Below are 12,442 nucleotides of genomic sequence, written 5' to 3'. Positions count from 1 at the left end.
ACAATTAATTTCTGAAAATGTTCGTATGTTACACTATTTACAAAATAAAAATCAAATTGTTATTAAACATTCTTTAAAATTAGATCAATGTATGATTGGTGTTACACCAAGATTACAACAGATTTTTGGATTTATTAATGAAAATACGCTTGATGTTAAAAATGTTATATGCACAAAAGTTAAAAATGTTGATTTAATATTAGCACGTGGAAAATTTCCATCTGATTTAGAATATAATATCCCCAACACAATTAATGTTTGCATTGATATTGTAAAACATCAACAAAATATAGGGCCATTAGTTCGAAAACTTAGTGTATATAGTGTGAAAAGATGAACACGGGTTAAAATTACCATTTCGTTTTGGAACTTCAAACCTAACACTTCACTTTAAACGAAATTAATTTCTGAAAGTATTGATGATAATTTTTACATTACATTAGTTTCAAATGCTAGTGCGGATGCATGTCCTACAAATAGTCCAACACATTTTATTAATCAATTAAAAAATAATAATCGTTTATCAGAATCCGATTGGCATGTAGGATTAAGTGAAGTACATATTCCATTAACATGTTATAATGTTACCGCGGGTGAAAACGTTATATGGTACAAATTTAAAAATGCAGAACCTATGAAAAGTAAAATTCTTGTTGGATATTATCCATCCATTCATCATTTACTAGAAGAATTAAACGCAATATCGAGTTTTATAAGATTTAATTTTTCAAATGTTGTACATGTTGAAAGTGATGATCATGTAGAAACAGTTACATTGTCGCCTACATTCGCTTTACAATTAGGTTTTTCTCAAAAATCAGATCTTATAAAAGAATCTCATGGATTCAAACAACCATACATAGATATCGGATATCCTCATCAAATTTTTATTTATACAGATATTATACAATATCAATTTTTACGTGATACAAAAGCACCATTATTACGTATAGCAACAATCTCTGATATTAAATACGGAAGAGTTCAAAGAATTACATTTTAAGATATTCATTATATGCCACTTGCAAAATTCTGTTTTAACACAATTGAAATACTATTAAAAGATCATGCAGGGCGAAATTTGCCATTTCGTTCTGGGACACTGACCGTAACACTACATTTTAAACGCTCTCCTGCATCTTCTAAATAATAATAATAATAATAGTAAAAATGAGAGCAAGACGTGTTACCTATCACCGTGGACGTGGAATACCATATTTTTCAGGACCTGTATATAAAGGGGACATGGTATAGGTAGTTTCTTTAAAGGATTGTTTCGTTTTGCTTTACCAATTCTTAAACAAGGTGCAAAAACTGTAGGACGTCAAGCATTACAAACCGGTATGCAAGTTGCGGGTGATGTATTAGAAAATCGACCATTTAAAGAATCGGTTCGTGCGCGTGTAAAAGAAGCTGGTGATAGTTTAAAGACAAAAGCAATCAATAAAGTTGGGCAGTTGCTAACTGGTAACGGCAAGAGACGGTCACGCAAGTGGAAAGGTCCTGCAATTGTAAAGTTTGGACCACCAACAAAACGTAAACATATACACGATATCTTTTCATAATGGCGCTCCTAAATTCAGGTAGTTTTGAATGTTGTACCAATGAATTTGATTTCTTTTCTATACCAATGACACAAACAGCTATTGAAGCAACTACAAATGCTGAATATTGTCCTATTTCCACATTAATTTCAGAAGGACCTATTGAATTTGTTATTCCTGGAGAAACAGGAGAATTTATTCATCCTGCATATCTATATCTTTATGTACGTTGTAAAATTACTAAAGCTGATGGTACAACTTTAGCTAATGATGATATTGTTGCACCCGTAAATAATTTCTTACATCCTTTATTTAGTCAAATTGATATTTCGTTAAATGATAAATTAATTAGTTCTTCATCAGGATCTTATCCTTATCGTGCATACATTGAAACATTATTAAATTATTCTAATGATGCTTCTCAAACACATTTAGCATGTGTCATGTGGCATAAAGATACTGCAAAAAATTTAAATAAATTAGATAATACAAATGCTGGTTTTCAAAAACGTGCTAATAAGGTGAAAAATAGTAAATGTTTTGAAATGTATGGACGTCTTCATACTGATATTGTAAGTTTAGATCGTATGCTCCCTAACAAAGTAAGTTTACGTGTAAAACTACATCGTAGTAAAGATAGATTTTGCTTAATATCTCCTTAAAATACAAGTTATAAAGTTGCACTTGAAGAAATTATTCTTTATGTACGACGTATTGATGTAGCTGCAGATTTAGCTATGCAATTAAATAGACGAATGGGTTCGGAAACAGCCAAGTTACCTCTGACGAGAGTGGAAACAAGATCTTGTATTATACCTGCACAAGTAAAGTCTTACAACATTAATAATCTTTTCCTGAGTAATGTTCCTAAAGACCTGATTATTAGTTTCATCTCCAACAGAGCCTTCAATGGGAAATCACATCTTAATCCCTTTGAATTTCGAAACTTTAACGTTAACAAACTGCAATTACAAGTCGGTTCAAAATTATTTCCTCCCAACCCCCTCACTCCTGATTTTAATAATAATTTATACCTTCTAAGTTACTATACTTTGATTTCAGGTACTGGTATATATTATCAAAATTATTCACATACTGTTACTCTTGATGAGTATCCAAACGGATATGCTCTGTATGCTTTTATTCTATCTCCAACAGGAACTTTAGATGATAACACGTGGGATGTAGTACGCGATTCCCCTGTAAATTTAAAAGTATCATTTTCAGAAACTTTAGCTGAGCCTGTTACATGCATTGTGTAGGCGCAATTCGATTCTTTAGCACAAGTAGACAAAGACAGAAATATTTATACTGATAACACCTTCAAATTTATTCAGTTGAGTACAATGCGGGTTGTTGTTCACTTCTCGGCGTATCATGATAACGAAGATGACTTTATTATAAAAGAGCTAGCCATTGTAAATCCTGACGTTCCCTTTTTCCAAAATTGGGTTTTTAAACCACCATTTTCTTTAAATAAGTTAGCTGAGCCAATCGTAAGTACAAACAAATATCTAGGTGAGAATGTGTATGGCATTACCTGGCACGAAGGGGATGTAGAATATTCACATCTTAAGGAAATACTTCAAACATATTGTTCAAATACTACAACCATATACACATACGGAATAAATAGAAAGTGTCTTCTTCAAGAAATTCTTCAAAGAGAAGTTACAAATTTAGAAGAAATAAACTGTCCAAAGTATACTGCATTAAGTTTTCACGTTAATCGCTGTGCACATAATAAGCATCGTTTCGGACAATATAGGTGTACTGTTCATGAAGCATTACTGTATAGTGAATATGTGAAAGTGTATGACTGTGTTACATGTAAATAACAGTGATAATTACATACCTACTACAATTAAAAATAATAATCTTCATCATGTATATTGACGAATTTGTTAAAATTGTTACTAAGTGATAAAGTAACTGGTGCAAGTGTTACTGGAATTTACCCTATTGACAAACTTCCTGTAACGGTAAAACCTCCTGCGGCACTTGTGATTAATCTTGATACATCTGATTCTGCTGGTTCCCACTGGGTTGGTGTACATCAGTAAAGTAAAACATGGATTCTACTTTGATAGTCTTGCTATGGACATTCCCAAGGAAATAAAAAAACTTTTTGTCGAAAAATACTAAAATGTACTTTACAAATATTCAACAATATCAACCTGATAATTCTGTTATGTGGCTATTTTGTTTCATATTTTGTGCATCATATTATTCGCACTCAATCATTTGAAAAGTGTTTAAAATTGTTTAAAAAGAAAAATTTTGGAAAAGAATGATGATGTCGTTATAAACATGTAAACAAAATTTTAAAAAGAAAACACAAATATTTTTTTATTTTTTATTTTTATTATATATTTACAATATTTTTTTAAACACACCCATGCATTTTATTTACGATTCCTCATTACAATCTTGATAATGCATTAGTTAATGCTGTTGATCTTTCATATTTCCACCAATAATTCAACTGTTGCGCATTACGATATGCACATCCTGATTTCTTTACAATAGTTGTGTGAAAATAACAATATTCATTAAATGTATTTCCACATAATTCATTTAATGAAGGACAATGTTTTGTTTTTAAATCAATGACATTATCTAATGCAAATATTCTTTTAATCCAAAGAGATTTCTCTAAACCTTTAGAATAAAAGGTTGAATTCTTTGCGCATAATTGATATACAAGGTTTCGTATGCATGATACAGTATATCCAGTTTTTCTATTCCATTTCAATCCATGTAAATTTAATGTTAAACAGTCAATTTGTTTTTGACATCCTAGTGATAATAAATTATATTCTACTGGTGATTTTACCAAGCAATGTAAATTTACTGTATCATCGCATGCCGTTAAACAAAACTCACGAATAATAAATTCGTTATCAGACATTTTAAAACCTTGAATATCGATAATATATTGATTTACACATGGTGATATTTCATTTGTATGAAAAATAAAAAAACGGAATTATCTGTCCAACAAATTTTGTATTTTGTAAAAGATCACAAGTTTTATGCATAAAGCATAGAAATGAGATTTAACTATGTTCTTGTTCAAACACTTCAAAGAGTTCACTAAGAATTTTATCAAGAGATAAATACTTCACTGCAAATGATCCAGTATTATGAAAATGTTTACATTTATGAGGAAGATGTAACTTGCATTCCACGCAATCCATTGGATTATTGTTGTGTAAGTATACTTTTATAGTTTTTAATACACAGTTCACATTAATGTTTTCACCAGTACATAGCACACATGAAACACTAGCACTATTCGAATACATTTTTTCAATCTGAAATATTCGCTTTCCGTTTGTCTTTTCTTATGAAAAAATGTAGTAATTCCGGTAAATAGTCTGTATCACTTAATAGTTCCACATATGCATCATAAAATTTTTCTCTTGTTAATAGTCCGATAATATGCGTGTTTGCGTACAAATAAAACACATCATCTTCAACACTAGGACTTGCTATAATACTCCAAGCGCGGGTTTCCAATAATTCTGGACGCATAGTCATACAATCATGAGCAAAATCATGATTAGATCCTGCCGTACATCCCTCACATATTAGTGTTTCATTAAAATTTCATTTTTCAATAGCCTTCTTTATACATTCGCGATCCACTTTTTCACTATAACAACAACAATCTAAAGCCCAAAATCGTGATGTTCTTGATAATACAACTGGAGATGATGGTGTTGGTGAAACTGTTAGCACCGGTGAATCTATTGCGTCAAAATCAAATTCTTCATCTGACGATGTTTCGTATATTTTTGTTTCAGCATCAGATAATGCTTCAATATTGCTATTGCAATGATCCTTCTTCTCATACGACTGCATAATGTATCTTTATATATTTTGTCTCTTATAACCTGTATTTAAAATATTTTCATAACCGCAAGGTAATCACGTGTTCAGCATTCCCAACATCAAAGTTCTTTTCTATTCTCAAATATCATACGGACATGTTTCAACATGTTCACCTACTGCGTCCCCAATCTTTCTTTTCTGTTTTCACCGACAATGTCTTTTGTTCACCTACCGCGGCACCAAAGTTTTTTCTATTAGTCTGGCTCCAATCTGTGATGTTTATCTTCCACGTCCCCAATCTTTCTTTTCTGTTTTCACCGACAATGTCTTTTGTTCACCTACCGCGGCACCAAAGTTATTTCTATTAGTCTGGTGGTATTATGTGATGTTTACCAAACGTGTCAACGGTCTTCCTTTGTATTTGAATTCAAGTTTTAACACCGCCCTGCAAGCACACATCATCATCATCACTCCTACCCAACCGGTTTTCCAAAAGCGCGCAAACATTCACTTTGTCTCTTGAGTTCACCAGCAAAAGAAGTACGGAAACCACGCTCTGTATACGAAGTTCTTCAAAAAATCATACTGTTCAAGTAATCAATACGAAAAATTAAAATAAAAATAAGGTCCCGCATGGATAAATATTTCCCACCCATCATACAGCGTTTACCTCTGGTGCTAAGGGTCCCGGGTTCATTCCCAGCATCCACCACATAAACTTTTATAATATATATTTTTCAATACCTTTTATAAAATGGTTTCCTCCCAAAATAAGTTGCTACTACTAATTTATTAGGAGAGTATAAATAATTAGTATACTCACATATTGTTCGAACATCTTAGATTGTTCAGAGTTTTTAAAACAAACGAACGAATAAAATAATCACCATCTCCTTTACCCTAACCGGCATAACCGTGGGACTTAAAGATTTCATTTTTCCAAATTATATATATATATCTTAATGTGAGTTTCTGTTAATCAAAACCATCTGTATAATACGGGATTCGAACGGGGATCTTCATCCCAATGTAAGTTTCTATTAGTCAAAAAACCATCTGTATAATACGAGATTCGAACGGGGGTCTTCATCTCAATGTAAGTTTCTATTACTCAAAAGCCATCTGTATAATACGAGATTCGAACGGGGGTCTTCATCTCAATGTACGTTTGTATTAGTCAAAAAACCACCTGTATAATACGAGAATCGAACGGGGGTCTTCATCTAAATGTTAATAATATTATTAATTTAATCACTGCTACGGAATAACGTTTCTTCATATGTACCAATATTCTAATTAACTAACATATCAGCAGATTTAATTCAAATCGAACCAATTAAAATTCAAATTTAAATTTCCAGTATTATTTTTTAAAATATCCAGTATACTTCGTGTACATACACGTATACACACTCGATAAAGAGGACACGACCTTTCCAACGATACACACACGTAATCACAGCCAAAAAAAGAAAACAGGAACTTTCCAAACCACATAACGGACATGTCATCAACCCCTAATGACCTAACAGACCATCTGGCGACACATCCATTAAAGGAGGATGTAATAACATAATTATTACATAATGAACCGTTAACATTCTTCCTTTCGGGTGTAGAAGTAGCTCCTTTTCTACTAATAAGCAGGTTGTCGATGAGGAGTTGCAGAATCGGTCATCGGAAGTATTATCAATTTCCACGACAGAGTGCAAACGGGGATTTCTCCTTATGATTTTACAGATGACTGATATTAGAAATACACCAAGTGCTCAAACATTGTCTAACTTGTCGTTCATCAATGTTAATGGCCCACCGCTAGAGAAGCTCAAAGTAGACGAGCTAGTTCTTTCTTGGCTGAAGGATGGACATCATTCCGCTGCGGATGATTTACCATGAAAAAATTCTGGAGGCCAACAGGAAATCGATTTCAGATTTGTTTAAAGGTGGCAAATTACGAGTTATGGAAAATGTATACTTGTATTACTAATGGCTTATTTGTGTTGTTCAACTTTGTACCTAATTTTTAATAAGTCTTTTCTTTGCTTTAGGTAAACCACTTTGAATAAATATTCATAATAATTGCAATTATGCATATTTGTAACTTAAATTTTACGTGGTGTTTTAGTGATTACACAAATTACAAATATGAGCATACTTTATGAAGATGGTGTCACAGAGAGTGCCCGAGCACCTTTATACACTATGAAATACTGATTTTTCAAGTCTTTTGTGAAAAAAGTACTATGAACTGAGAAACCATAACCTTTTCCATATTGTACAGGTTTATTTTCCTGTGAATAGAAGTTACTTTTGAAGTGCGTTGAGAAATTAACATTTGCAAGAATACTCTCTTACTACAAGTATATTTTAGGTACACTCTAATTTCCCCCCACCTCGAAGTGTTTGAATTTCCTAACTGATAAACCCTTTACCGTTTGATATTGTAAAGGTCAGATCCACCGTTATTGTAACAGAGTGGTACTTGAGCGATTGACTAAAAATTTAAACTCCGATTAGTGACAACTTCACAGTCTTGTTTTATTACAAGTGTAAACTCTTTAGTCGGTACAGAAGAGGCTGTTCAGAGTTGATGAAGATTAATTTTGGTGAGTCAGAGTAGGTCACAGTGGATGAGAGTGGTTCATGGTGGGTGGTGGGTTAGAGCAGGCCCATAGCCAGCCAAAAATATAGATGGGGCCTGGTAAAAGTTAGGGGGGACCCGAGCCAACCATATTATAGTTCATCAAATAGTAACATCAGCAATTCATAATATCTACTTTTGAATGTTTAAGTATTTTGCAACTACTTATTCTATTATCCCCTCTACACACACACACACATTAAGTTAACATTCTGTAATCTACATAAAAAAACGTGAATTTTATTAAATGGTTAACACGAATTAGAATTAAAATATAAATGTTTTAATAGTCCCACATGTAATACTAACATTAATATCAAGAACGAGAGATGATCTACTGTGAAATAAGGAAATTCAACTTTACTTACGCTCTTGTTTAGGGTTAACTTCCGAAGTTGCCCTTCAATTTTTATCAAAGTTTTGAAAATTTACCTAGAAGAATTGATAATTTGATTGCTTGTGTGCTTGATAACATGTAAGTGTAATACCTTTTAATGAGCGGTTGTAAAGACGGGACTAAGTCGCAAATAGGGGGAGCTACTTGTCTCTAGGTTTAGGACGGTTGGATTGTGGATAATTTTCGAGTAAACATGCCTGCAAGTTTGCAGGGTCTTTGCGCTGGATGTGAATTGACAGTACTAACATTTGTAAAACATGATGTTATCCGGGCAAGCTATCCTCCCATGCCCAGTAGCTTCATATACTTTTTCGAATTTCTCAATTACCATAAATATTTCGATGACATAAAATTCTGAATTTTTCTATCTTTAGTCGAAGTTAAAGTCATGAACATATCGAGTTGGTAAGGCCCCAGTTGTCCGTCTACGTTACAAAAATATCTTGCCCGGACAAGGATTAATCTTTTGAATATTCATGGCTTAATGAATGAAAGAACAAAAACCACCAACAAGAGTTCACGAGTTTCTGCTTGAGATAGGAGAGCTCTGCAAACCTAAGTACGTACTAAGGTAAGTGCGAAGTAGCCATAACCTAACCTAAGTAACATAGTAGTGCATTATCCCGCATTACTTCGGCTTCTCGCTTCGCTCGTTCTTCCCTCTCAACTCCGCACTCCCCACTACCCACAACCGTGCTCCGCGCGACCCGCCAGTCTCCCCATTAGGTTAACAATGGATTTCCATATGTAATTGTGGTTCCTCCCCCGTACTCACACCCTCGAGGTAACTTAACAGAACATAAAATGAGTAAAGTTTAAGTAGAAATTGATTATTGTAGATTTTATTGTTTTTTTTTTGAAAATTAGGGGGACGGGTAACTTTGAAGTAATTCCCTTGTTTACAATTGCAGTTGTATTTTTTTAATATTAATAGTAAGTTCTTGTTTAAAATCTTAAATTAAACTCGTTTTATATAAATGAACCACCTGCATACTATAGCAAGAAGGCACATACCAAAACAGCTTTTAAAATACTATAATGTTATTCAAAGCAACACAGAAAAAATGTATGCAGCATACGTAATATCGTAATTACATTTGTAAATCCTGTAGTTTTTGGACTTAACGTACAGCAAACATATAACTGACAACGCATGTTTTATAATACTTTCTGTATAAGTGCTCCATCTATACATACTTTCCGTATGAAGCAATATAGGCGGTCAGGATCTCACATACAAATGGACGTATATAACATATAGATGACGATGATTAAGTGCACAATATGACGAAGCTCTTAGTCGTAAGTGTAACGGATGGTGTTCAAAATTTCAATACAGGAAGACAATCCATTCTCAACGTGGCCCGTACTCAACGTCGAGTTACTGCAGTCAATGAAACCAACAATGGTAGAGCAGCCCATTCTGAGTAATTGACGCATCAGTGTGAGAAATTTGAGTGCGAAAACAAACATGAGCGTGGGAAATGTGGAAAATATCATGCACGAACACGTGCACTTCTGGAAAATGACAGCCATATGGGTACCAAAAATGCTAACATTCGACCAGAAGCAGTGTAGGAAAATGTCTCAGCATCTTCAGTGATTTCAGAGAAAAGGCGAGAGCTTCCATTCCAAGATAATCACTTGCGATGAGAGCTGGGTGCGTCATTACACTTCAGAGTCAAAGCGCTTCACTATGGTATGGGGGCATCCAGACTTGCTGCCGCTGAAAAAATTCAAGGCACAAGTGTCAGCTGGCAAAGTGATGCTGAAGGAAACGGAACGAAGACGTGATGATATACCCTGATTTCCTGGTACACGGGGCCACAATCAATGCGGCGCACTACAGCAATCTCCTCCGAACCAAAGTCAAAGAGGCTTTGAGAAGAACACGGCCACAGCACGGCTGAAGAATGGTGTCACCTTCTTGCACGATAACGCGTGTCCTCATACGGCCACGACAATGATCACAGCTATCACCAAACTTGGGAGATCCTAGACCATTCTCCGTATATCCCCGATCTGTCACCTTGCGACTTCCATCTTTTTGATCCCCTGAAAGAGCATTTGGGAGAACAAAACTTCCACATCGACGACAAATTCGAAACGTGTGTGCTGAAATGACTGAAAAGATCTTCCCAAAGAATTCTATGGCGCAGGGATACAGGCACTCCCATACCGATGGGACAAGTGTGTGTGTGTACATGGGGAGTACCTTGAAAAATAACAGTGATTGATCCGTATGTTGTCTTCTCTATATAACAGATAAAACGAATTCCGGTTATAACTTGAATGTTCCTCGCATATGCACTAACATAAGTAGTAACTCTTTCTATATGGAATAATTTTGTACCAAAATGTATTTTAAGTAACTCGAATAATGTCAAGATGCAGTAATGTTTTGGCTATGATTATATTAAAACACCGGAAATGAGTAGTAAAATTAAAAGGATGTAGATAAGCTTACGAAAGGGTGTTAAAGTAATTATAAACGTTTGTCGTGCATCAAATATAGATCTTATTGAAGGCGGGCTAAGTTTTATGACAAGAGAGAAAACAGCTTCATAGCCAGCACAGACGCCAGATAGACTAAGCGAAATATCAGTGGCGTTTGCAGTGATTAGTCAATAACCAATTGCTGACATGTTCTCAATCTCAGAAAACATTTGTCAGTTGTGAATGAAAAATGAAATGAAATCTTTAAGTTTTATGTACCACGGTTATGCCGGCTAGGCTTAAGGAGACGGTGATGATGAGAAATGAATGAAATAGTGGAATGAAGAAAGTAGGAGCAAACCCGAGACCCCGAGAAAACCCACCGCACACGGTGTTTGTCCACCACAAAGAGTTCACTTGGCGCGAGCTGGGATCGAACCTACAAGTACATGCATCAGAGGTGAACGCTCTAGCACTGAGCCACCTGGGCCCCTATTTGTCAGTTGTGTGAGCAAAAGAATATAGCTTCTCGTGTCTACCATAAGACCAAGACTGGAGGAACAAGTATTACCAGTCAGATTTGTAAGAGTGGTTATTTTGTGAGAGTGTTAATACCGACTATGCGTTTGGTGAGATGATATCAGTTCCTATTCCTCAGCCATAATATTGATACCAAAAGAGATTATGAGGATAGAGGGGAAGCCATGTGTGATTCTGAGAAGCAATTTAAAGTTCAGAATTTCTGGAAATCGGAGCCATGTTGGTTGGATTCCATCATCATCGGTGAGTTTTACCTGTAAGGAAAAAGCTCTTAGTTATTCCAGATGCTTATAAAGACAATTGCTTAAGATAAAGGTAAGTATGTTCTTAATTTGGTGTCAGCGATTAACCTGAAAATAGAAATTGTTTATATTAAGAATGATCTTGATATGCTAAACCAAGAATTCGCGCTTCAGTTTCAAGTATAAGGGAATATGTTTAGGGTGATTTCTAGATCCCAAGACCGCGGTGAACCAAAATGTTTTGATATCAAGATTAGAATCTACCCAGCAAAGAAAACATAGTTGATTCATTACGATCTATCGATCTGTACAATTTATGTATGTATGTTCATACTTCGTAAAATGTTCCTGCTTCTGTTTGAGGAAAGAAATTTTAAAATAATCCAATAATTTTAGTAATATTATTTTTAATTCAATATTTGGTATTATTTTTATTCATATCATGACCTGTATAATACTATGCATTTATATTCTTTAACTCTTGTGTATTACCGTGCAAAATATAGCATAGCAAATACTGTGAGGTTCCTCACCCAAATTAAAAATAAGTAATTATTGGTGTGTTGTACAGAAATTTTAGACAGACCCTCAATTAAAACAATATCACATTTCACTCTAACTGAAACTGTCATCTTCGACATCACTGACACCATCATCATGATCCAAAATAGAAAAGAAGTACTTGATGACCTCGTGACCAGGCGCAACTATAACCCGTAATAGTCAAGTCATGTCATCTTCTTGGGATTATTGCTTGAGGCTGTAGCCCTTTGAAAGTAGTTTTAGTGTAATTTCATTCCCATCC

The sequence above is a fragment of the Thermobia domestica genome, chromosome 7 (assembly GCF_964235325.1).
Source record: "Thermobia domestica chromosome 7, izTheDome1.hap1.1, whole genome shotgun sequence".
NCBI classification, from domain to species: Eukaryota; Metazoa; Arthropoda; class Insecta; order Zygentoma; family Lepismatidae; genus Thermobia; species Thermobia domestica.
Note: the sequence above shows the minus strand (reverse complement) of the source record.